Source organism: Callionymus lyra, chromosome 12 (genome assembly GCF_982586985.1).
Source record: "Callionymus lyra chromosome 12, fCalLyr1.hap1.1, whole genome shotgun sequence".
Classification (NCBI taxonomy): Eukaryota; Metazoa; Chordata; class Actinopteri; order Syngnathiformes; family Callionymidae; genus Callionymus; species Callionymus lyra.
In genome coordinates, this window is record NC_141829.1 from 23,306,180 (window position 1) to 23,331,852 (window position 25,673).

General features: G+C 38.3%; 1 protein-coding gene across 1 annotated transcript in view; it reads right to left on the reverse strand.

Annotated features, from left to right (window-relative positions):
- Positions 1 to 25,673, reverse strand: part of hs6st3b (heparan sulfate 6-O-sulfotransferase 3b) — a 61,330-nt gene that overhangs the window by 34,380 nt on the left and 1,277 nt on the right. The gene's annotated exons all lie outside the window — the stretch shown is intronic.

Genomic DNA, 25,673 nt, shown 5'->3' on the forward strand with positions numbered 1-25,673 from the left:
GAAGGATGGAAAACAAGAAGCTGAAACTGCTTGGGGGTCTAGGGCTGGTGGGATGTGAAAATGACAGGCAGTATTGTACCTTTATCCAATGAAGTAGTATCATGCTTTTCCAGAACACAGTTCTAGCTCCACACGACTCGGCACGACTCGACTTGACTTGGCTCAACATTAGTCGTGTTGTGATCACACCGGTCCATACCATAGGGCTGCAAACTTGGGAGCCAAAGGTGAACTTTCCAGACACAAAAAGGTTTGGATCTTGTCCACGGACCAAGGAAACCTTTCGGATAGACATACATTGATTTTAAAACGTTGATCTTTGTCAATCAATCTGTTTTTCTGAGCTCTCTTGTAACTGTAGTCCATATTTAACTGCCAAGTCGAATTACCAGCTGAGAAGCTGCTCACGAGGCCGCGAGGACAAGGCTCAGGAGCAGAGAACAATAAAAAGAGAAGGGTGTGAAATATGGCCGGCTGATGGGACTTTGTCAGCGCCATCATAAGAGTCGATGTCTTTTTGTGAGAGCGGCGAGGGAACACTGACACTGGTTATATCAGCGCCATCACACGGCCGTCTCCACGCCTCCGCTGTAAACTTCTTGTTGTTCCATGTGAAGCCCAGAAGTCAGATGTGTGCCCGAGAGTGCAGAACAAACTGCCAGACTGACAGAAACGCTGCTGCAGAGGGGGCATCAAATCATCTTTGTAGCTGTGACACACACAGAGCCGGATCAACTCTGCCTCACCGAGATTTCTTGTCCTCCCTGGTTTATCTCCTCACTGAGAGCATAAACAAGAATCACCACAACCTGCGGTGAAATTTAATCAAAAATATTCACATGTTGCACCTTTATTACTCTCATATGCTTTTCCTGCGACTCAGCGAAAAACTGCTTTTTTTTACTAGTCCACTATGTGCCGCTGATAAAAGTGCGAGCAGAAAGGATGAGCTCCGGCTTCCCTGCAGAGTTGTGACTACAGAGAAAATTGTTGCATCGAGAAGATCATACACATGGGAAAATCAAAAGTCTCTCCAAGTGCACCCTGGTATAAAATCACTGTCCTTTCTCAAGAGTCACACTTTTGTGTTTCTCTTATTCACAAAAAATATATATATTTTATAACTAATTTTAACATTTATTTGATCAAAAAAGTCCTTTCATTAAAAAAGTTTGGCTTTTTTTTATTTAGGTAACTAAATAAGTCAATGTCTGCTGGCAGCTCTATTGATCTTTCTATTGATTACTTATTTTGGAAAATTGCTTTGTTTTACATTTACTTATATTTACTTGTTTGCTATATATATAATTATTCAATAACTGATGACGCACAAACATTACATTCTTTAATAATTATTATTATAATAATTGGGTTTTTTTTCAGGTTGCCTTTTATTTTTATTTTATTGATTTGTACATATAAATAATCAATAGATAGATAGATAGAACTTTATTGATCCCTCAGGAGGTCCCCTTCGGGAAATTGTTTACATTTTTTAATTAAAATTTTGTTAAAGTAATATGTAGTGTGCTCGATATTAACTCACCATCCTTTGTCAAGATCCACACTTCTCTTCATAAACATCATATATTCCCACATTTTCCTCACAAAGGCAGACAAAAAATATGTACAATAAATAAATATATCTTGCAGAACCATTTTCATTTTGTATAATTTATTTTAATTTTAATAGTTAAATTCAAGTTGAATTGAACTATAAGAAGGTGAAATTGTTATCTAAAATAAACTATTCAATATGCAGTGACGCATAGACATTAAAGTCTAAGTAAAATGATTTAAAGAAAAGACAATTTGATTCGATTATTTCATTACCAGGTTAACTTAATTGAACTAATCCTGTCTTTATTGTATTGATTTGTTCATAATACGATTCAGTGATAATAGATGTGTCACAGATATTAAATGAATGAAAGCATAAAAAGGTTAAATAAAAGAAAGATTAAAGTTATTCAAACGTTGAGATCAGAGGTTGGTTAATTCTTGTTAAAGTCGTTCCCATGTTGTCCGGAATATACTGTTTTTGGCATATTCTTGGTCTTTTTTCCCCTAAAAAAATCTGAATCAGGCTGCAGAATACATCAAATGAAGGCACTCCAATTATTAATGCACATTTGTCAATGTCATAATTTTCATTACAGAGCTCTGTACAGGCATTTCCTCCCATTCTTGACTTTTACTTTCAGGTTAGCGATTATTGACAACCTTTTGCTCCTCGTAGATCAGGGAAATTAAACCTCCGACTGGCTGCGAGTCACAACACTACAGGCTCAGAGGAGGTGAACTTGTGGACAGTGAGAGTCAGATTTACTGTAGTACACTAGTCTCCCGCCGTTCGTCCATGTCTCCAGCGTCAGACAGCAAGGCCCGGCTGCTCCGACAACAACGGCGTCAGTAATAGCTCAGCGGGGCGTGAAATTGATTTTGTATTAGCAAACAAGAGGGTCCGTCACTGCTGCGCCGTTAATCAAATTATTTGGAGGAATGAGGGGACGATGAGAGTCAAATCATTCGGTTGCAACAGTAAATCAGGTTCACGGCCAACCTGTTGTCCCATTTACCCTAAAACCTGTTCAATAGCTAATGAAAGCAATTACTTCAGCCATGACACGCCAGTTAATCACCACAGCAGCGGTGCTTGTTGCTGTGGCTTCATTAGCAGTGACAGTCCTCATTGATGGTCAGCTGAACACACGTGTGGAGGTGCACACACACACACACACACACACACACACACACACACACACACACTAAACACACACCTACCACCCCACTCACACACGTAGCCTCACAGTAGTATTGGCAATACTTCTACAAAAAATATTACTTCTACCGCAACACTTCTAGGAAACTATTACTTTTACTTTCACTAATACTACTACAACAACTATTACTTTTACCGCGAGCAGTACTTCTTCAACAACTATTGCTTTTACTCTCACAAATACTTATACGAAGCTATTACTTTTAATTTCACTAATACTGCTGCAACAACTATTGCTTCTACTGTTACTAATACTTCTAGAACAGCAAATACTTTTACTTTCACTAATACTGCTACAACAACTATTGCTCCTACTGCTACTAATACTTCTAGAACAGCTAATACTTTTACTTTCACTAATACTGCTTCAACAACTATTGCTCCTACTGCTAGCAACACTTCAACAATTATTACTTCTACTGCTACCAATACTTCTACAATAACTATGACTTTTAATTTTACTAATAGCGCTACAACAACTATTATTTCTACTGCTACTATTTCTACTACTACTGCAAACAATAAGATGACTTCCATTAGTTGCAATCACTGCTACTAATAGGGCTTAAAAAAACTACTACTACTACTGCAGCTATTACAACTCCTGTTATCATTTTGTTGACTATTAATACTACAAATATAATTTTTACTTCACAGTACAAAAAAAGTTTACTTTCAGTTCAACTACTTCAACTAATACTGCTGCAATGTTTTTTAATAATACTAAAATAACCAATACGATTTTCAATACAGCTGCAGCTTTTACTACAATTACTTTTATAAATATTGCCTTTACTACTATAAACACAGTTAATCCTGTTACAACAGTTCAACTTATACAATACTAATCACTTTTACGAAAGGGATTATTACTATAACAGAACAACTACTATTACTAAATCAAATACCAGAACTGCAACCTCATTCGTACTATGACTACAACTACATCTACTTACCCCACTGCCAAAAACTACTACTTTGACACTTATAGCGACCAATACTGCAGCAACAAAAACAACCACTAAAAAGTTGTTATGTTGTTTGAGCCGTATGATTAAATAACAGTAAACATATTCATAACCAAGTGAGTGAAAAAGTCGTTATGCTGCAGAATAATAGAATAACACAGAACAAAATCCCAGGAGATAGCGAGTGTAATACAAACTTCTCTGACAAGACTGGAGAATCATTTTAGGTTGTAGTTATTTCAATAAAATGTGAGCCGTATTAGTGTATTAAATGTCTAACACAAAGCTCAGAGTGTTTCAGGGCTGCAGCACTGGATGATAAAAACACTCATTATTCTCTCATTAGTTGCTGGAAATTGACCTTGTACAGCAGAGTGGATCAATTGAAGTGACCCGGTGCTCTTGTGTCCTTATAAAGGGACGGTCCGTCTGGTTGACGTCTGGAACAGTCAAGCTGCAATATGACTGACGGGAGCTGTCGGACGAACAACTCTTCTCTACTTCTGGTTCTGTCTGAGGTGCTGAACATGGGATGTTTACTCAGAGTGACTAGTGCGACCTGACACATCAGAGGCGTCCACCTCGATGCCGTGATGGACAGAACGCTGGTTCTGAACTCAATGGACTGTCGGTGTTATTACACACTCTATGCTTTGTAATGTGGTTTGAATTATTTAGCAGCAGCTCACAACATCTTTAGTGTTACTTTTTCTTTCTTACATGTCAATGTTTATTTTATTGATTAAAGTATTTTTTTTATAAATGTGTTTTTTTAATCGTTCCTTTGTGATTAAATTCAGATTTTTTTTGTTTAAATATTGAGAAAAAACAACAACTTCAATCTTTTCTTTACTTCAATTAATTGCATTTAGAAGAATATGACAGCAAGAGCTTTCTTTAATTAGTTGGAGAAAATACTAATAACATCCTTAAATCCTAATTATAACACCATAACTACATAAATAATTTTACATTTTTACTCTCAGGATTTTTTACTCGCAATGTTGACGATTATTTTCAATTATTTCCTTTCTTTTCTGTTGAATATATTGTTTTGTCATGTCATTGTAATGTAATTGGGATTTCATTTTTATGCCAAAAAAGTTCCTTAACAACCATTTACTTTTAACTTTCCAGGTATTTCTTCTACTTAATGCAGACTTACTTTTCCCCTCAGTTCCGATTTCTCTCTTGACTGATCTCATATCTTTGTGCTGTGAAGCATCCATGGTCACTCGGGTAAATGTCACACTGCCCTTACCTCACATCAAGCCTCACACTCACCTAGTTTGTTGCCGCGTGCTCTTTCTAGAATATATATTTCTGGATGACCTGTCCTGACTTGTCGGGCGAGTCATTCGCGGATCCTTCAAACAGTGTTCGGCTGCAGGAGAAGGGAAAACGTGACTCGCCGCCAGAGAGAAACAGTATTCAGAGGTTGCCGGTGCTCACGCACACCTCTGACATGTGAGGATTTATTTTCAGAGCCGTGGACGAGTCTAAAGACAGAATGCATGGTAACAATGAAGGCAGTTGTCACCTTCAGTGTTTGTCTGGTTAACAAGCCAAAACGAAAGAGAAGGCATTGAACACAACTGGAACTGTTCTACAAGGGAACACAAAATCAATCTTTCTTTTGATTACTTAAACGAAAATCTCTATTTTTGCTGTCCAATATTTCAGTTGTCCTCCTCCAACACTGGGTCTTGAAATCCACAAGGAGAGACCCAATAATCCATAACAACCAGAACCCGGAACCAGGATGTAGACATCCAAATACACAGGACTTCGGGTTGTTGACTCTGAACACAAAGCACATACACACATAAAAAAGGACCAAGAAACTCTGAGAAGAACAAGAAAACTAGGAATCAAATGACCCAGTGCCTTGGGGTTAGGACCTAAGAACCAGAAAATCAGGACCCTGGATAACATTAACCCAGACATCAAGGAACAAGGAATCAGGAGGTAGACATCTAGATACACATGAAAACAGAACAGACACAAACATGAAAAATGACCAAGAAACCTTGAGAAGGAGCTAGAAAATCTTGGAACCAAGCGAACAAAAACTCCCTCGATCGCAAATTGAGGCAACAATAACCAGGACTAAAAATCTCCTTAACCTAGGAGACGGACTCCAACACATTAAGCAACATGAAATCCAGGTCCCTGGGCTGTAGACCTGGGACCAAGCCCAGCAACAAATGGTAAATGTAAACATAGGATTGAGAAAAAGCTTGAGCTCAGAACTTGAGAGGCCCTTAACCTAAAGTTTAGGCCAAGAACTAGGACTGAGGCAGGAACCAGATACTTTTACCCAGACATCCATAATCTAGGACCAAGAAACCCAGGACCAAGGACTGGGAACTATAGGAACCCAGGACACAATTTTAACCAAGACCAAGTAACACAGGATCACTCTACACTCTCTAAACACTGCCATCTAATGGCAGGAGGCCATCATTCTGTGTGTAAAATGTTTTGTTACATGGCTTTACTATAACAAATGTAAGATTTTTTTTAGGGTTAAAAGGATCCTGGTTTAGGGGCTGCAACAACAATTGGCTTTTACATTTCTCCTCTAGTGGAAACACTTATTCCGTGATTAATCCAGAAAAGACGACTCAGCAGAAGTCACCTCTTCATCCAACACAAACATTTGATCAAGCATAATCCGAATCAAAGACTTTTTTAAAAGTAAGGCGAAATAAACTCAAACGCCATCGCTTTGATCTGAGACACGATTATAAAATTAACATCTGACACCTCTTCAAAGAGAATACACAGATGAACGTTATCTCACAGCCTTAAAAAGCCCCATCCCTCCCTCCATGCTGCGAAAACCATTATCAAGGCTAATGTCAGGGTGTGAGTGCAGATGGTACACTCGCGTCCTGTAGAGCTCAGCTGAGGAGGACTGTGGAGCTCAGCTCAGGATCTTCTGCTGTGTTCTTTTTATAAATATAGATTAATGATGGCCCCAGGAAAACTGACAGCCAGGATTAAAGATGCATACATTGTAGTTGAATCAATAGACAGTTTGTACAGTTAGAATTACACTTTACATCATCAAAGCGGATTGAAAACACCATTTTAGCTAGCCGTCAATGTCCGGCTAGTTATTCGTCATCCTTTAGTTCACGATGATTAAAGTAGATAGCTAACATGCTATCCACTCAAAGTAGTATGCTAAATACACCTCATGATACATGAACATGAAACAGAGGGGCTCAAATGCACCAACATTGAAGTTTTTGAGAGCAGTTTTTGTCCGCTCCAATAAATCATCCATGAAAAAATGTAAAAGCAACAACAATCAACCAATCAAATAAATAAACAAATAAAATCAAATAAATACATACAAATGTTATAAAAAGACATGAACAAATCATTCAAAAGTTGCAAAAGCATGAGGGAGAGATCTGTTGTGGCACCTTATGGCAGAAGGAACTATGGCCGTCTTAAAGCGTTCCTTTCTGCAGTGCATGGAAAGGAGCCTGTTGCATGTTTACTGATATGGTAGAGTGGTTGACTCGTGGTCTGAGAGGTTGCGGGTACAATCCCAGTTCCGGACGAGATTGTGGCGTTGTGTCCCTGAGCAAGACACTTTACCCTGATTGCTCCTGATGGTTGAGCTGGTGCGCTGCGTCGCATCCTACTCCCATCAGTGTGTGATTGTGTGTGTGAATGGGTGAATTTGTAATTTAGTGTAAAGCGCTTTGAGTGCAGAATAAGCATAGAAAGCGCTATATAAGTAAGAGCCATTTACCATTTACCATTCACAAAATAAACTACTGAATTAAAGTACACAGGATAAAAAGACCAGATTTCACTAAGAACAGATCCACTCTTGGTGTGCACATCTGCAATCGTGACTGCTTTTGGTGTGAGTCGGTAGTTAGTTTTTCTTATTTTATTTGAACAGGACTACACATGAAAATATACTATAATTGATCACCTGCCCAGCATCAACAGACCGCACAAAAGAAGCCGAGGACTAGTTGGAACACAACCTGAGGGATAGGAGATATAAAGGTGTGTCCTTGCAAAGTGATTTTTAGGTTATTCCGGGTTACTAGAGCTCAGCCATTGTTCCTACGGGCACTCGGTTGTTATTGGTCTGAACAGATGCTCTTTTAATTTCATCATGTGCATCACTGGGATGAGTGCGATGAGTGATTCTCACAGTTAGTAGCAGCCGAGGAAAAGCAATGAAAATGTAGTCAAGTGGTTTTTAGACAAACACCTTGATATCATCTATGGAAAACTCATGTTCTGAAAGCATGTGAAAACAAAAAGCGCATCTACAATGGTCTTTTTTTGCTGGATGGCCTCCACCATTCATTATGAAGTACGTCCTTTTCCCAGCTAAATAATGCAGTCGACTAATTATGTGCAACACACTGCTGTTGTGGTGCCTAACAAACCCGCGTGCCCCACCCTGCTGTGACTTACACACCAAGTTGTGACGCTGGGAAGGGTAAAAATAGGACTATCCCAAGTCAACCCACTTTCTACATTCTCTACTTTAGATTTTCAGAGCCCCTCCTCTCTCTCTCTTTTTCTCTTTCTTTCAGCAGATGAATGAGCGAGCGCTCACTAATGCTGGTTTTTTCGAGGAGCAGGATGAATTTCATGTAAGCGACGAGATTGGTTCCAGTGTTTCCTCAGCCTTTGGTGTTGGTGATAAATGCGTCCTGTGTGGGAATACAGTGTGATTAACGGACACAGCCCGGAGCCTGATCCCTCCCTTCCCTCCTCTCCTCACCTGAATCAATCATCTGCATTGAAAGGCCACCGTCTCACACTGGAACAGCTGCTCAGAGCTCCACGCTCGCCTTTCTCAACTCGAGCCGAAAACGACTTGCTTTGTTAGGCACTAAATATTAATGAACGGAACAGAAATGAGCTTCCCGTGGAGCCGAGTACTTAACTGGAGAACAAGGAGTCCACACTATTTTAATAAAAATACAGCCACAGATTTTAATAATCATTTCGTTTTTTTGTTTGATGTTTTCTACCCTTTACTAATGAGGAGTTGTTAATTGCAAAGTTGCCGGGCAGCAGCTTGAATAGAGAGGTCCAGACTTAATCATTCCAGTGTGTACAGGGTCTGCTTCAGGTCCTCCTTCCAGTTGCCTGTAACACTTTCCTAAGGAGGCACCTGAAATATACTGAAATGTTGGCCTAACAAGCTGGTTTGGTTTCAATTAGCCTTGCAGTGATTCACACCAAAGGCACCCAAGTGGTCACTAGACCTTTGTCAAAAACGATAAGCCATTATCCCTTAAAATTACATCGTAGAAAGTAGGTAAACCTGCTAGGAGGTCTAAAGTTAGAGGAATTTTACCTTTATGTAATGTGAAAGTATGAAAAAAATGATGTCTCAGCTACATCAGACGAGCACCTGGTGTAAATGTTAAATACGTGGTTATTAATGAGAATACTAGTATCCTCGGATGAAGTTTAACTTTAATAAAACTGTAAATAAAAAATGAATCATCACATCATTATCACTACTGAGTGCTTTGTCTGATCATTTCTGAGCGTCATTAGAATTTGCGGCTCACCTGCACAACACAAGTGCATATTCTTATCATATTCATAGGATAAAAACTTTCTTTTGTTTACAAAAAGATTTCAAGTGATCAAACGGGCATGATTTTATTACTTATATTATGAAAACAAGCTAATAATTCCTTCTCGTTTATTGAAATTGCAACCGGTAGATCAACGATCAACGTATCGGCACCCCTGCTTACAGCAATGGTTCCTAACCCCTTGGTTAGTCAATCCCAGTTTGTTCTGGGGCGAGGCAGGGGACACCCTGGACAGGACCCCAGTCTCAGGGCACACAAAGACAACCATTCAAACTAAACACTCATACCTACGGACAATTTCCCAAAGTTAACCCACGCAACATGGGGAGAACATACAAACTCCACATAGCAATTCACAAGTCACCTCACTCCCATCCGGAAAGCGAACCAGCGACCTTCTTGCTAACCACTGCGTCACTGTGCACCCCTGTCCTCCGCCCTTCTCCCAAGGTGCAGAGGGATAGACTGCAGACCCCCATGAGCCCATCAGGGACTAAGTGGAAGCAAATGGATGAGCAGACATCTTATTAAAGAAAGAAAGTGAGCTCCACATTTTCATTTATCTTCATTCCACAAGTAAACTGCTTTAAAAGACGCCTCGAGGCAATCGCAGCATTTGAGGTAACATGCCCCGAAAAACAGGTCACCGGGTGCAGTTAAGAAGTCAATGAAAGTGTGCGGAATATTACAGTGGCATAAGCAATCATTTTGCACCTCGAGTATTTCTGTGTGCAAGTCGATAGAGGATCCTGGTTGGACTCATTAGTCATGTTGGCACCTCCCTCTCCACTCCCAGGCCTAAAATGACCCTGCCATGGTCTGAGCACAATGCTGCTCCGACTCCTCCTGGTGTCGTGCCGGCCATTACAGCTGACTACCAGGAATAAAGCATCATTATAAATGCTTTTGACATTAATAGGCAAACGTGCATTCTCAATATTTAATGACTCAAAACAGAGTTATGTAGATTCATTGGCTTTAAAAATCAATTTGCATTTTCTTCCACACATAGGCAGACATGACTGGCATAGCAAGGAGCCTAAAGTAGCTCCATGGCGAGGACGATTTACACCCGCCACCCGCAACACTATGTAAACAAACTCACGTTTGAGATTCTAAACATGAGATGGAGGCTGACGCAGAATGATGAATGAAGTCTTGCTCTCTCCCGCAGAAGGTGCGCCGAGGAGCGCCGGGCCGATCCCGGGATGTCTGAGTGGGCTCTAAAGCTTTTTTTGCAGACTGAAAACTTTGTCTCACGAACCAGCGGTTAGGGGTCGGACTCACACGGCGAGCAGAGAGTCAGCAGTCACAGAAACAGTTTGTAGCGTCGCCGTTTTCTTCTGCTGCCACCGAGTCACTGGATTAAAGCAGGTGGGTGAAGAAACCCATGACGAGATTAAACGCGGGCAGAAAACTGGTCTTAAAACCTTCTCTCAATTCTGGTTCACATATGTCCTCGCAATTTTGAACGTTGAGCTAGGAATGTTTAATCAAAAATACGAATTTACAGTTGAATAGTTTGGCCTTGCCTGCTTTAAGAACATCATATATTGCAGTGCATTATTGAACTTTTAGTGTGACTGCTTGGAGAGCCCGTAGCAGTGGATAATAATGACACACTCTAAATATACTAATGTTAAATCAGATTGATAAACCCTATTATTTCTAACTTGTCACTGTAATAATGGCTCCACATCTCCTCCAGGCAACTGTAATAATATCCTGCTTTGTTCCTACAACGAGTCTCTTGGAGGTCGAGACTTTTGGGATTGAGGTGAAAAAGTTTGATGTTTGACCAATCACAGCAGAGTGGATGTGGTTATGGTAAGCAAGATTTAATCTCTAGAAATAACAAGTGGTTTCAGTGGGCGGGGCTTAAGCACATTTTCTAATATCAATATTCCAATGAGAAAAGAGTTTTGTACAAACAGACACATACTGAGTCTGAGTACATCTATTTAAGAAACACTTAAATTAACATATTAGTTTTAAAGTTCAAGTTAGAAGTGAGCCTGAAAGTGATTATATTTGAGTTATAAGACTCAGTACTGTTTTTTACAAGTTTGAGTCTCACTCAAAACCCTCATAAAGAAATTTTTGTTTATTTTCAGTTCAGGAAGTTATACCACTGCAGCTAAACACTGACTTTTCACCAAGAGAATAATTAAAGTTCATGAGGAAAATTTTCTTTTATTGTTAAAATGTCATATAGTTAAAATGTTTTAGCTCAGTTGTGTTTTTTTTTGTTGTTTTTTTTCACTATATAGGAATGTTATACAAGTGAACTCACCCAACGTTCATAATGATATTCATATGTCATTACTATCTAATATTAAAAGATATTAAAAATGTGACTTTTGTGGAACCAGAGAAAAAACACTTGTTTTAAAATGAATCCTGACATAGAATCAAAGTCAACTCAGGCTGACAGTCCTTCCACAAACTCAACAAAGTAGTAGAAGCACGTACGACAAGCAGCTCTACTCGCTGCGGGACAGATTGTGATGGATAGGCAGGAGGTGACAAGGCCGAGGATGTGTGTGTGTGTGTGTGTGTGCAGTTTGTTGCAGTGGTGGACCTTGAGCTGTTGTTTACCAACAGCGATGTTTAAAAAAAAAAAAAAGAATTCCACTGACTTGATCTGAACTTTTGTCCACAACTAATGTCCACTCATAGACCAACATTCACTTCATCAACCCTTCTGTGAGAAAAATACAGTGACCAAGTGTCAACACAACACAGGAAGGAAACTTTAAGCAAAACATAAAATGCGCTGCGTAAACATCACACTCCTCTCTGACACCGTAATATAGTCTAAGGGGAAGGACGTGTGAAGAGATTGGCAGGGAAAGTACTTTTCCAGAGGGAAATAATGGCTTTCCTTCCCTGTCGGAGTCATCTGTCAGCCAAGAATATTACCTCACAAAAAAACTCTATAACACCTGACAGGGGACATAAAGATGTGTATGAATGAAGGAGTGTATAATTATGTCATCTTTATCTTTAGAACTGTATTTATATCTTCATAAGCAGCAAAAGAAATCCTCCAGAACAAGACGCTTATTCATCATATATTACTTTATAGTGTCCTGAAATCACGTCAGTGGACACAGCTTCTGTCCAAAACCAAACTTAAGTGTACCTGCTGGGGGTTAGTAGAGAGTCAAAATGGTGGATCAGAGGTAGATTTTTACCTTCATGGAAATAAGGAAAAAAAAGATGGATCGTATCCACACTGAGACTCTGTTATCACCATCTACAGATCATAACACAAGCGATACTCTTGGTGTTAAAAAATATTGAATAGGAATCCCCTTTTATTCTATCACAGTATTATGTTGTTTTATATTCGGAGGAAAAAATATTTGTTTTTCATGTATATTTACTTGATTAAAGACATGTCTGTGTCAGGATTTGGGTTATTATTTAGAGGTGATGGTTTTTAACCCAGTTTTAGATAATGTAGTCAGAGTATACTTGGACAGCTGAAATTGCCAAAGCAAACATATTCAACAAGATGTCTGAACTGAGCTTAGTATAAGAACACTTCCGCACATCGGGTGTTGAGGACATGCAAGGACAATGGTCTTTTAAATGCCTTTCCCTGTGAGTAACTTTCTGGCTGGAGAAATGTCTCTGATACAGCGTCGTATTGGCCCATGATCGCTGCGCATATAAAGGTGACTTTGTGCCTAAGTGTACTCGGTCATTGCTCAGTCAACCAGAATCCAAAGTGGGATCGCCTTTCGTAGACTAGAATTACCCACGTCAGCTTCCGACAGTCTACACAACGCCTCACTGCAAACTCTTTTTTAACCGTAACCAAGGCAACACGTTCAGCAGGAAGTCTTGAAAGAGCTTACGACTCGGCGGAATAAGAGACCCTCCGTGGTGGTTGTACAATCCCTTCACCCGAGACTCAGAGTGGCTGGCCACATCACATCGAGATGAAAAGTACATTTATTCAGAACATTTTTTCAACTGAAGACTCTTGAGTTCACTTCATAATAACAGGTTGATATTGTTGCCCTTTATCTATTTACAGATCAAAGGGAGCGAATCGGAGCACAGTGACTCATAAAATTACCCAAAGACTCTTGTCGTTGAAATATAAAATGTCATATATATTAAAAGCTGAATAACCCGACTGCTCGAATATAAAGAAGAAGTGCCTCGCTTTGTTCTCCCTTACATAGTTTTGTCATACATGTGGTTTAAATCTCATCAAATTGGATACATTTAAATTCCCATGGAGGTCTTCTTATTTTCCCTGAACCTGATAGAGTTGCCCCCCGACTCCTAAAACCATCACTGAGAGGCCAATAAATGCAGATTTTTGAGATTTGTTGAGCAGTGTGGGAGAATAAAAGACATTAAGATCAGGGGGAAAAAACACCAGAAAGTATTAATTCAAAGACATATTTCTGGTTTATGAAATGACAAATATTCTTATATATTAATTCATATAATTAAAAGGTTTTACAATATAAATGGCATCAGAAAAAAAAGGGAAATTAATTTGGCTTTTCTGTTCAATTTACAAACGATCACCACAGTCACCTCATAACTCACTAAATTAAAGCTGAATAGCTTAATAATAAGTGTATCAATATCAAAACATGGCAGGAACACCAACTGTCTCACTGTCTTGCCTCCAGTCAAGATCCTTAGAATGTTGCTTTTCTTTGAATTTATTTAAAACATTGTAACTTTCCTATACATATTTATTTGACTGTGCTTTATGTCGTTACTACAATAATAATTGCTTACCGGAAATCAAATTATTTTACATCTTATAAACTATTTCATACTTGTTTATTCATATAGTTTTTGAGTATATTGAGTCTGAGAAAATATTTTCATCTTTAGACTACTTAACAATGAAATGTACAGATCTTGGTTTAATCTTTTTTTCATTTCTAACTTACATTTTTTTTCTACTCATTGATTGATCATTTTGATTTGTCCCTTTAAAAAAAAAAAAAACATACTAAGTGAACATTTATAATAAGTTCCAGGAGAAGGAGGCTGAATCAGCACATTTTAAGGGGGAATATATTCACAAGAGACTTTCCATCAAGAGTTTTCTAATTAAAGTCATACATTCTTTGAGTACGAGATGAAAACGTTCCTCCCTCAATTAGAGGGCGAACACAGCCGCGATTAATTGGCCGTCTGATAATCACAGCGTTTGAGCGGTTGAGCCAGGAAAGAGACTTCACAGGGACATTAAACACAGATTTCCTCTCCGCAACAGCCGACTCGCTCTCCTCTCTCAGATGACCGCGGTTAACTAGATCAGCTCATTGTAGCGTCGTTACTGCTCCACGGCCATACCATCTGATCAGAACTTGTTTCCATCTGGAGAACGAACACACCAGACATCCATCTACACGCCATTAAATCCCAATCACCGCTCCTCAAAGACCTGGATTCTGCGTACGATTCTCTGAGTGTGACATCTGAGTGCAGCCACTCCACCACGTGCCACCTTTTTTAATCACACTATAAGAGCTGAATCAGACTGCTGGAGATGTGTATTTGCCTGAGCAGCAAATATTTGACAGCGGCATGAGAGGGGCTGCAGGCCATATCTGGCAAACGGCCCCACTTTCATTACCGAGAGTGGCTTTTAGAGGAAGCCCGCCAGCTCCGGCCAAACGGCACCTCAAAGTAAGCCAAATGGTCCCTGACGAGTAATATCCATAACACACCTGCACAGCTCTTCAATTTCCCTCGATGCTGAAACTGTAACTGACTCTGAAACAGTTTGATCTATGGAGACACACAAAACTATGTATATCTGGTTGGAAAATTGAATTAATAGATCGCCTTACAATTTAGAGCAGTGGTTACTTTTTGTAAAGCAAAAATGTACTGAATTTGTGGCAAAAAATACATTTTCAGAAAGTTGAAGCTTAGGGAGAAACAACTGTGTTGTGTTTAAAGACATTCAACAGCTAAGTCACAAATCATGGTTCATCACTTTTCATTCACATGATATATACGAGGATTATTACTGATGGAAAATGACGGAGCTACAGTGTGTTAAGTGTTTTCAACCACAGGTACTAACATGTTAATCAATGCTTGTGTTTTAAAGCATTACCTGGTTTGACTTGGGAATGGAATGTGTGTGATTGTCTCAAAAATACATATTCCAGGTTTACTTAGATAAGCCATCAGGAAATAACACAAACTTTGTTTTATTTAAGACCGGCTTTAATTACTTTTACCTTTTCAGCCAAATAACTTAAGATATAAAGGCGAGACCACAACAGTTCTTTCTTCAGAGTGAAATCGGACATTCAATGAGAAGGTTCTGTATTTTATCTCCTTTGTTGCAAGTAAAATTGTTGTGACTTCAAGCTCTAAGTCAGATTCCTGACCTGTTATTTCAGGGGCATGTTTTATTTAGCTGGCTAAATGTTGCCAATTATTTTCTTCTATTTCACGTCCACCATTGTTATCAGCACGCAATTCACATCGGAGCACAGACCACCTCGGGAACCACTAAGTTATGGCGCCTAAATTTGTGCCGTCTCTTTCATGCCTCTGTTATTGAGATGGTTTGTCAACTAGGGGGTGGGTCTCCGTCTGTCTCACAGTGTCTTTGAGACACATTTTTTTTAAATTTTGGGTCATAAAGCATCAGGTTACTGGCAACTATGAGGTTAACATCAATTTCAAATGTACCCTCTGTGCATATGTAAGTACATTCATAACTACAAGGCCCCTGATGTGACGTTTGTCAAGATCCTGCTTTAATGAATATAATCTTTTTGTGCCATAAGGTCTGTCCATTAAGTTTGAGCACTCAAATATTTCATTGGCTCAGCAGCTGTCAATTAAAGCGGCTAATTTAGTTTTCTGAAACTCTGGACTAATTCAATAAAATGTTCTGATTTCACCGAACACAGATGTGCAACTTCCAACCTGGCATTCACGCTAGTATTGTTGGGTTGATGGGGCCTCATGAAACAGCTTTTTAGTGAAACACTGTATCGTGATATAGTGTCTTTTTTTGAAAGGCCTCTAGATGGCACTTGAAAATGATGCCATGTTTCATTAAGTCAGTAGTTCAGATTATAAGCAGGGAGAGTATCATGATACAGCTGATAGTCAGCTGTTTCATGAGGCCTCATCAACCCACCACTAGCCTTTCATAACCAGCCCGAGTGCATACCAGTACCAGTACCAATAGTGTTTCATATAAGAAATTGAACCGCGAAACATCCTACAATCCACATCTGCACAGTGATGTGACGCGATGATGCCAAAAGATTAATAACTTGAACCCAAGGAACTCATATTTCCAATTTGTAATCATCATTTAAAATAAAATGACTTTTAATTGTACGTATTAGTGCAATTACCCAGCAATTATCGTTACATCATAATGCATACTTATTTTTATGGGGGGGCTTCTAGAACTTTTAACACATGAATGAACAAACTTCTCCACTTAAAGCAGAGACTGAGTAATCATTCAGTGAACATAATTCTTCCTTCACAGATTTAATCAGATGTATTAAGACCAATCCGGCATTAAGAATTCATGTCCACGCAGTAATAAATTACATCTTGTCAAACTCTCTCGAAGCTATGATAAAGGAAATAAATATTAGGAGTTTTTACTGCAGAACCTTCTGACTTATATTCAAATGGGAAAGCTGGGAAACTTTGTCTTAAACTTTAAAATAAAAATTAGTATGTAAAATACTGTTCTAAATCACTCCTTCGACTTTGCATTGTCATGACGGTTTACAAGAGTCGGACATATGCTGTTGCACTCCCTGCAGACATAACACGTAATTATCAGACCGACCGGATTACTGCTCGGGCTTGTCAGTGATGAAGACTTGAATTAATGACACATGAAAGCAATCTCCGCTCCCTGAAAGTCCACAGCCTGCAAGGACAATCTGAGCGTAATAAACATCCAGCGAACGGCTCTTCCTCCTACAACTAAAGACACCGCATTAATCTGTAAATCTGCCCGCTCATCTTTGTGTGTACGGCACAAGAATTCCTTAGATTTCCTGACCCAGTTGACTCCGTGGAAAGAGATTGATGACCTGAAGTAAACATATATGGCAAATTTTCTCATGGCAGGTTTGTATCTTGCTTTTAGTTGAGATTTTTGATTGTTTAGGCCTGTTAAGACCGAGATGGCCCCAAAAATGTAGCGTCCAAATCATGTTTTACTCTTTCTTTAATTGCTTTCATTATCGTAGTTTCAGACAATCATACTCATCACATCTGCCTCCTTACGTTCTTAAATCCCTGAAAGGGGTATCCAGATTATCTAATATACTTGCACTTTTTTCTGGTCGTCTTTCCTCGTCCTGTCTCTGAGCTATTCAGACTTCAAATTTTTTTTAAACTTTGTTTAATGTTCTTGTGAAGATGTTAATTTTCATCACTGTTTTTTTTTTTCTTTTTTTTTTTTTTTTTTAAAAAGCAGCTTAGTCAGGTTTTCTACCCTCTTTGTCCAGGTTCTGATTCATCTGTAGTGTTTAAAGAGTTATATTTTGTATGTCAATCATTTTCTGTAATAACAATAATAATAATAAGAAGAATATGAAGAATACGAAGAAGAAGAAAGATAAGAAGAAGACGACGAAGAAGAAGAAAGAGGAGAAAAAGAAGAAGAGGATAGAGAAAAAGATGAAGATGAAGACAAAGACGAAGGTTATTTAAAGGTGCCGCTTAAGTAACCTGACATTAAACAACAAGAATAAGCAGGCTTAAAAAAGCAATAAGATACACAAGAGTGATAAACGATTAAACCAATCAGATAAAACACAAAGAGTGTAATGGTAAAATAACAATACAAATAAAATAAAAAAAGTAATTAAGCAGAAGCTACTGTGACAGTGCATACCTTACCAAAGACATTACATATTATTTAGAGCTGGGAATGGCCTTGCTGTAAGAGAAACATTCATGTATTCATAAAATAAAGAACAAATACTTTTTTTTTTAAACAAAATTGTTATCTTGCGTTGTGAACTAAATTTAGGATCTTGGGAAATATTTCAAAGCTCAAAGAAATGTAATTTTCCCTCGTCACATGTTCATGTGCATCCTTGTGTGACAGTCAAAACACTCGGAGGATTTCACAGGTAGGCAGGATATCGGAAAAGGCATTCACGGTTCACGGGTTAGAGCAGTAAGTCGAAACAACGACACGGTAATTGCAGCTATCTCTTCCATCAATTATTATGAATAAAATATGACGTGGGATGTTATTTAGACAAAGATCAGGGCATGACATTGCCGCTCTGTGTTAGTAAAATGAGTCTATCAGCAATCAGGAACAATTATGACAGAGGAAGGTCACGCTAAAATGAAGTTTCTTCATCAAACTATGAATATTGATATTTATTTCAGACACAAATGTAATGTATATGTTAATTTATGAATCCTTAGCATTGATGGCATGAAGGACACTTAGCGATTTTTTAAAAACACAAAAGTCTCTTCAGCGTTGTTTTTTTCCTCTCACTCTTTGTTCCCACAGAAAAAAAAAACATTCATTATGCATAAGCGACAAGAAAACGGATAATTAAGATTTTATAATTGATCAAATTTGCAGCATCAGCAAATGCTCGAAGTGTCTTGAGGCTAGTGTGGGAGGAGGAAGTGAATTAATTCATAGATAAAGAAAAACACTTAACAAAACTAAATTTCAATTTTTACTCTGAAAAATGTTTGTCAAAATAATGCTTCAACATTAACTTGCTCTGAGCCAAAAATTACTAATACATGCCGTGTCCTAATGTGAGTGAAACATGGAAAAATTAGATTTAATATGAGTGGACATGAAGAGGAATTAAAAGAGAATAATTCATTGAAAAAATGTACTGATCCTCATTTGTTCTTAAACTTCAATAAAGGAATTCAACAGACGTGTTGTTCCCTTGAGCATGTCTTATTCCTGTTAAGTTAGCAACACAGTGATAAAGAGCTCGGTAATGCAGACTCACTGTGTCGTGAGTTTGATTCCAGGGTTTGGAGAAAACATTACCGCTCCAGCGAATGGGTACATATTCTACTGGCACTCTGGTTTCCTCCCGATATCCAAACACATAAATAAATGTAGGTGTGAGTTATTGTCTGGCTTTGTGACTGCTAGCCTTTCCAGTGTGTCCCCTAATTTTCAAACCAAGAAGCTCGGACTAGATGAATTCATCACCAACTTTAATTTACCTTATTTCTCTCAAAAAGTTTGATTTGGGTTATGTTTGTTCTATATATCACATTTGTCAAACTCAAGGCTCTGGGAGGAAATTTTTCCGGCTAAGCTACATTGTTTAGTCACCTGATGGTTGGCTCATACTATTCTAGTACAATGTTCACAATGTTGGTTTTCATGACCATTAAAGATTCCAGTGTTTAGGATAATAAATGTTACTGAGGTTGCTGATGTCAAAAACACAGGGAAAAACACAGAGATAATTGAAATAAATCAGCTAATTAGAGACAATATTGCAATCAGACTCATACTATTCAATTTCCCTTAAAAAAACAATTTCCCGAAGGAGACCTCCTGAAGGATCAATAAAGTTCTACCTAAACTACCTGGTAAATAATCCCTTTTTTTCAGCCCACAACTTCGACATCTAAAGAGTTTTGTTCCTGTCTTTGATTGGGTTTAACACCCTTGATATGTATTGTAAATATGTCGAAATCGGTTTCTATGTCGCCTTTTTTGTACTTCTTTTTGGTGAATTTAACACATCCTGAATTATTCTTTAAAAAAAAAAATCAAAATTCATAACCAGATACGGCCATTCAAGTCATTTCCTGTGCTCCGTAAGAGGTTTGAATGTCTTAATCTGGCTTTAATTAAATTAAGCACTGATTGAATCCAACACACCTGCAATATATGTTGACAACAATCTGCTATCTTGCTAACAGGGATATTAAATGTCAACTGGATTTGGATCTATGTTTGTGCTCCATTGAAAGTGTGAAGTTGTCTTACACATGCAGGAGCATGTCAGTTAAAACTAAATAGAAAATGATGTTGATGCTACACTTATTTGCTTCTTGAGTGTCAGCAAACTCAAATTAAATGGAGGTTTTATTCATATGTGTTAAGATGTGCTTTTTCCTCAGACTTCAAAGCCATATGTGTCTAAAAATAATGCAGAACTAATGAATATTTCCAACATTTTTTCCTGTAGAATTTTACTGAGACTGAAAAATTCAAATTTCGTCCGAATTCCTATGTTATCTTTGTGCACATTTATAAGCTTTCCACGTCAAAGATGTAAATACAGATATAAGAAATCAATCCACTAGCTGTCACATAGCTGTTGACAGGAAAAAACATTTTCCACAAAATAAATTATTCTGTTGGCCAAACATGACTTATAGAATCTTCAAACATTTCAACTGTTGATAGAAAAATAAGGAAGCAATATTTATGGGACTCTCTGAAAAAATGTTAAAAAATGCATTATGTCACTTTTTGTACAATGAATGTGGAGGTTAGAAATGTAACCTGCTTCAAATTCATACTAGTTGAGTTCAATACAAATATGTATCATTGAACTCTTAGTGGTAAAACCTTTGCTGTATGCATTCATTGTTCTTTCCTTTGTCAATAAAAGTATAATATGTTCCTTCTAAGGGTGACAAACAGGGAGAAGCGCCACAAACTGTAAGTGCTTGTATTATTCCTCCACCAGCCTCTGCAGAAAAACAGAGCAGTTGTTTTATTGCACTGACAGATGTCCTGACTGAACCCGGATTGAAACTGATGGCACAGTGTTTCAGATGAGCTTAAGTTTGACTCACTTGTGTCAGTCGTGTGCTGCACTGCTTTGTTGTCTGACAATCGTAAAGGAAAGAAAATAAAGAAAGAAAACAAGGAGTGACGATACTGGAATATTTTTTTAAATACATCTGAAGCATGATCGACATCTGGGTCATTCTTTCAAGTGGGAAAATGTGTAAAAAAAAGTGTAAAACTACGTATATATCTTAGCCTTTTTTACCAAAAACATGGAAAACTTCTCCATATCTGGAAAGTCCCAAATATATTATAAATATTTTATTTTAAACTTTAATGTAAAATGAATTTACTTGCTATCTTATCTTAAATTGCAACAGATTTTCATTCTGGAATTATATTGACTGTCCCTTTACACTTTAAAAAACCTTTAAATTAATTCTGAAATTAGTTTTAAGTTCCTATAAAATTTGTAATAATTGCATGCACTCTTGGTTTAATATGAAAGGGCAACAAATGTAAGTTTTTATTCAAGTGTCTATTTAATAGATCTTGGACTCTATTGTACTGATCAGTATGTGTCTGTTCGTACAAGACTCTCTTTTCATTGAAATATTTACAGTAGAAAATGTGCTTTAACCCCGCCCACTGAAAACACCTCGCATTATCAATCCAGGAAGTCTCCACCATGTAGGGACTCATTGTATAAACAAAGCAGGATATGAATACAGCTGGCTGGAGGAGGAGTGAATCCTATTATTACGTGATAATGGACGCCGCACTTGTAACTTCTCTTTGCCGAGATTTCAGACGGGGCAGAACTTTATAAAGTAATAAATTGCAGTGATTGTAAAGCTGAATGAATTTGCTCTATGAAAAAAAGACACCTGGGTCACACTATAAAAGGGAATAATGTTGGAGGTGAGACTTTTTTTTTTTGTCCTACTAAATGTGAATGCGTGTCCTCAATAATACAATGGGGAAATGGTACCGGCTTCATAGGATGATCCATCACTTGTCGACAAAATCTTCTCCACAGAAGTGAATTGCCCGTTCCGTTCCCTGTCCGACTTCTAGGACGACGCTGCAGGACAGGCTCTCTGATCTGCTCTGACTCGCTTGACCTTTTCGTGGGCCACCCAGCTAGATGATCCCGCAGTCAACGCTGTCGGCCCGGCTGAAAAGGCCATATGGTAGCACACAGGTCGAGCCAATGCCGCCGATTTTTCAACCTCAGGTAAACTTCAAAAGTGCAATCTGACAACCACTCAAACTAAAAACAAGGGCATCTGAAGCTGGCACTGTTGAACAACCGGGATTCCTTTGGGGAAAATATAAATGTCGATCGCTCAAGGTTGTTCTTCCATTTTTGTTATTTTTGACATCATATTACTTTTGATATTATAATTAAGACTCCTGCTCAGAATGATTACACTAATTTACATAACACCATTAGTCACTTCAGTCTGGGAATGTGGCGTCTCCGGTGTCTGGAGGTCTAACCCGGCGTCTTTGGTGGAGGCAGAACAATCTCAGAATAGATGCTGCAGGAGCCCATTAAAAAACAAGAGCTGCTAGGACTGTAAGTGCAGAATAGATGCTGCAACTGTGAAATGAAGAGCTGTCGCATCCAGTGAGCACTTTTCTGGGTAAAGGAAACACTTGGCACAGCAGAAATAAATCATGTGTTCATGTTCTTGTACTTCAGAGGACGGCTCTGCCTTTCAAAACAGTGAAGGGAATTCTCTGTTTCAATATTCATCAGCTACAAACACCATTGGTCAGTGTTAATATCAAGTATTCATATCACATGAATTACACAGCTGATGCGCTATTTAAAGACGCTAAAAGGGATCTTTATGTTCCAATAGGAGGTTTATTACATGAGCCTTCTGGCTGATAGTACTGTGTCTCTGGTGTGTAACGTTGATCTTCAACAGTGGAACTTTAACCTTGTCCACCAGAAAATATGTTTTCTATTCTACCTTTTCTCCGGTGCTCTGTTAAGACGGAGCCGCTTCACTTTTTCAAACACAACCACTGCAATTTATGTGCTACAGATGCCAGTTTTATATGTGACGCTGTAATTCTCCTGTCATAATGAAAGAGGAGAACAAGTTTTTCCGATGTTTGCGATAAATTATTATAACAGACTGAGCGCTACACTGTAGTCCCGCCAATGTTGGGACGTGACGTCTTTCGGAAATGAACGTGACACAGTGACTACACAGCTGTATCATTAGGCGTCATCAACCCATTATTACTTTCACAAGCTCATCACTACAAAGACACTGTTTTTTAACTTCCCACAGAATTTTTAAAAGGAATTAAGACTAAGGTTAAGCTTTTCAGCTGTAATGTTAATTGAATATACTTGCTACCTTAGCTAGTCGCTAAAGGTTTTAGCAACAGTCACACTTTAACTAGAAATTTTACTCCCTGTAAAACTTTCTGTAAATCTGTAAATCTTCAGTTAAATGTCTTAACAAGAAGGAGCTGTCTCGCCTGCAGTTGATACAGAACTCTGCAGCGAAAATTCTGACCCGCTCCACTAGAAGAACTCACATTTCTCCGATCTTTAAAACTCTTCACTGGCTTCCAGTTTCTTTCAGGATCAACTATATTTCTGGTTCTTACTTTCAGATCTATTCATGGTCAGGCTCCTCCTTCCATCAGTGATCTGATCCAGCCTTACACCCCAGCTCGGGCTCTGAGGTCTGTGGATCAGAATCTACTGATGGTTCCTGAACACGGTTCAGGATCAGAGGAGAGAAATCCTTCCAGACTGTTGCTCCTAAGTTTTTGGAACGATCTTCCTCTCCTTCTGTGTTTGATGGATCTACTGACTCCTTTAAGAAACATCTTAAGACACATTTTTTTGTGCTGGGTTTTCCTTTATTTTCTGGAACTCCTGTGTTGTTCTCGGTGTTATCTAAGTATATATTTGATTAAGTATTGTTTTGATTGTTTAAGCGCTTTGTGACCCTAGTCTGGAAAAGCGCTCTATAAATATAAATTACTTACATACTTAAATAATGGGTTGACATGTATTTTTGTTGTTTCTCTATGTTTAAATATGTTAGTTAAAGTCATGCATATGGATTCCTTGATGATTCGTCATAAGGATCACTAGTGAGTCGTTCTCTAGTCTTGAGGACTGGTGAAGAAAGAGTTGAGCCAACAGACAAAGTTCTGACAGGAAGAAAAATATGTCTACATCCAGCAGGGGAGCGATTTTACGGTGTAAAATGTGCTTTTGAAATAGGAGCGAAGCTTGTTCATCCAGGAGGGATTCATAGTAAAACAGAAGCTACTCCCTTGAGATGGCTCGTGCATCTTAATCTAATGTCTCCTGGATGTTTTTGCAGTGTGTTGGTCAACTGGGAGGAGGCCACTGGATACCATGGATTGATAACATCCCCAAGTTGATTGGAAAATATCTGTGTTTACCACAGAAGGGTTGGAAAAAGGTAACCATGTGACCTGAACTCTAGATAGGCAGTTGAAGGTGATGGAAAGCAACAAATAAAAAAGATTTTAGACTATTCCGGGTGTGTGTAAGGCTGCAGAGCAGAGCCCAGTTGAAGGAATACAGCAGTAAGACACCAATAACATCTTCCCCCTACAGACATAAGATGAAAAGGCAGCTATAGGTGCATGATGTGGTCGGAACGTTGGATGGACAAGAGATACAGTGTTTTTTTATTAGATCTATTACAGGTCGAAATAAAACCAACAGCAGCAATGAATACATTTGTCAATATTCCTTTACATGATCGATCAGAGTCTGAATGAAAATACGACAACAAAAGGTCCATGTGGCCCTTTCATTCAGCCTCAACAGATCGACTGTGGGAGCAGAGGGACAGGCGAGTAAAGAAAATCAGCAGGCGGTATTGAACCGCCAGTAATACTATGACTACAATAAGACATGATAAGAATAGTGACAGAAAAAGACAAAGATTCTTGTAAGGATTAGCTGTTCGAGCGAAATTAGTTAGTTGGACAATGAGTTTTGTTCCTTTAAAGATTGATGAAAGTTTAATTCTGTCGTCATTGAGAACAAGAAGGATGATGATGTCAGGTTCATGACAGCAGGAAGAAAAGAGAGACAGTATCTATGACACATGGATGCACCAGTCTGTTGCTGAAAGAGCTGCTCAGTGATGAAGAGGGTGAGCAGGTTCTCCGACATGGAACAGAACTTCTTCATTATGGCTTCCAAATACATATTATTAGATGCTGTATGATTCAATTATTTCTGGAACTCCTGTTGTGTTATCAGTTTTATCTTGATAATCTTTAAAATATATACTTTATTGAATATTGTTTTGATTGTTTAAGCGCTTTGTGACCCTGGTCTGGAAAAGCGCTATACAAATAAAAATTACTTACTTACTTACTTACTTTTTGTAGAGACCAAGAAACCAAATCACTGAGTCTGACTTTAAAACAATCTTAAATAGTTTTTATTTAAGTTATAAATGCCAGGAAATAATTAACAGTAATAAGTTTGAGTGAAAAGAAATGTTAGATAACGTTTACATTATTCATTCATATTATAAATTGCA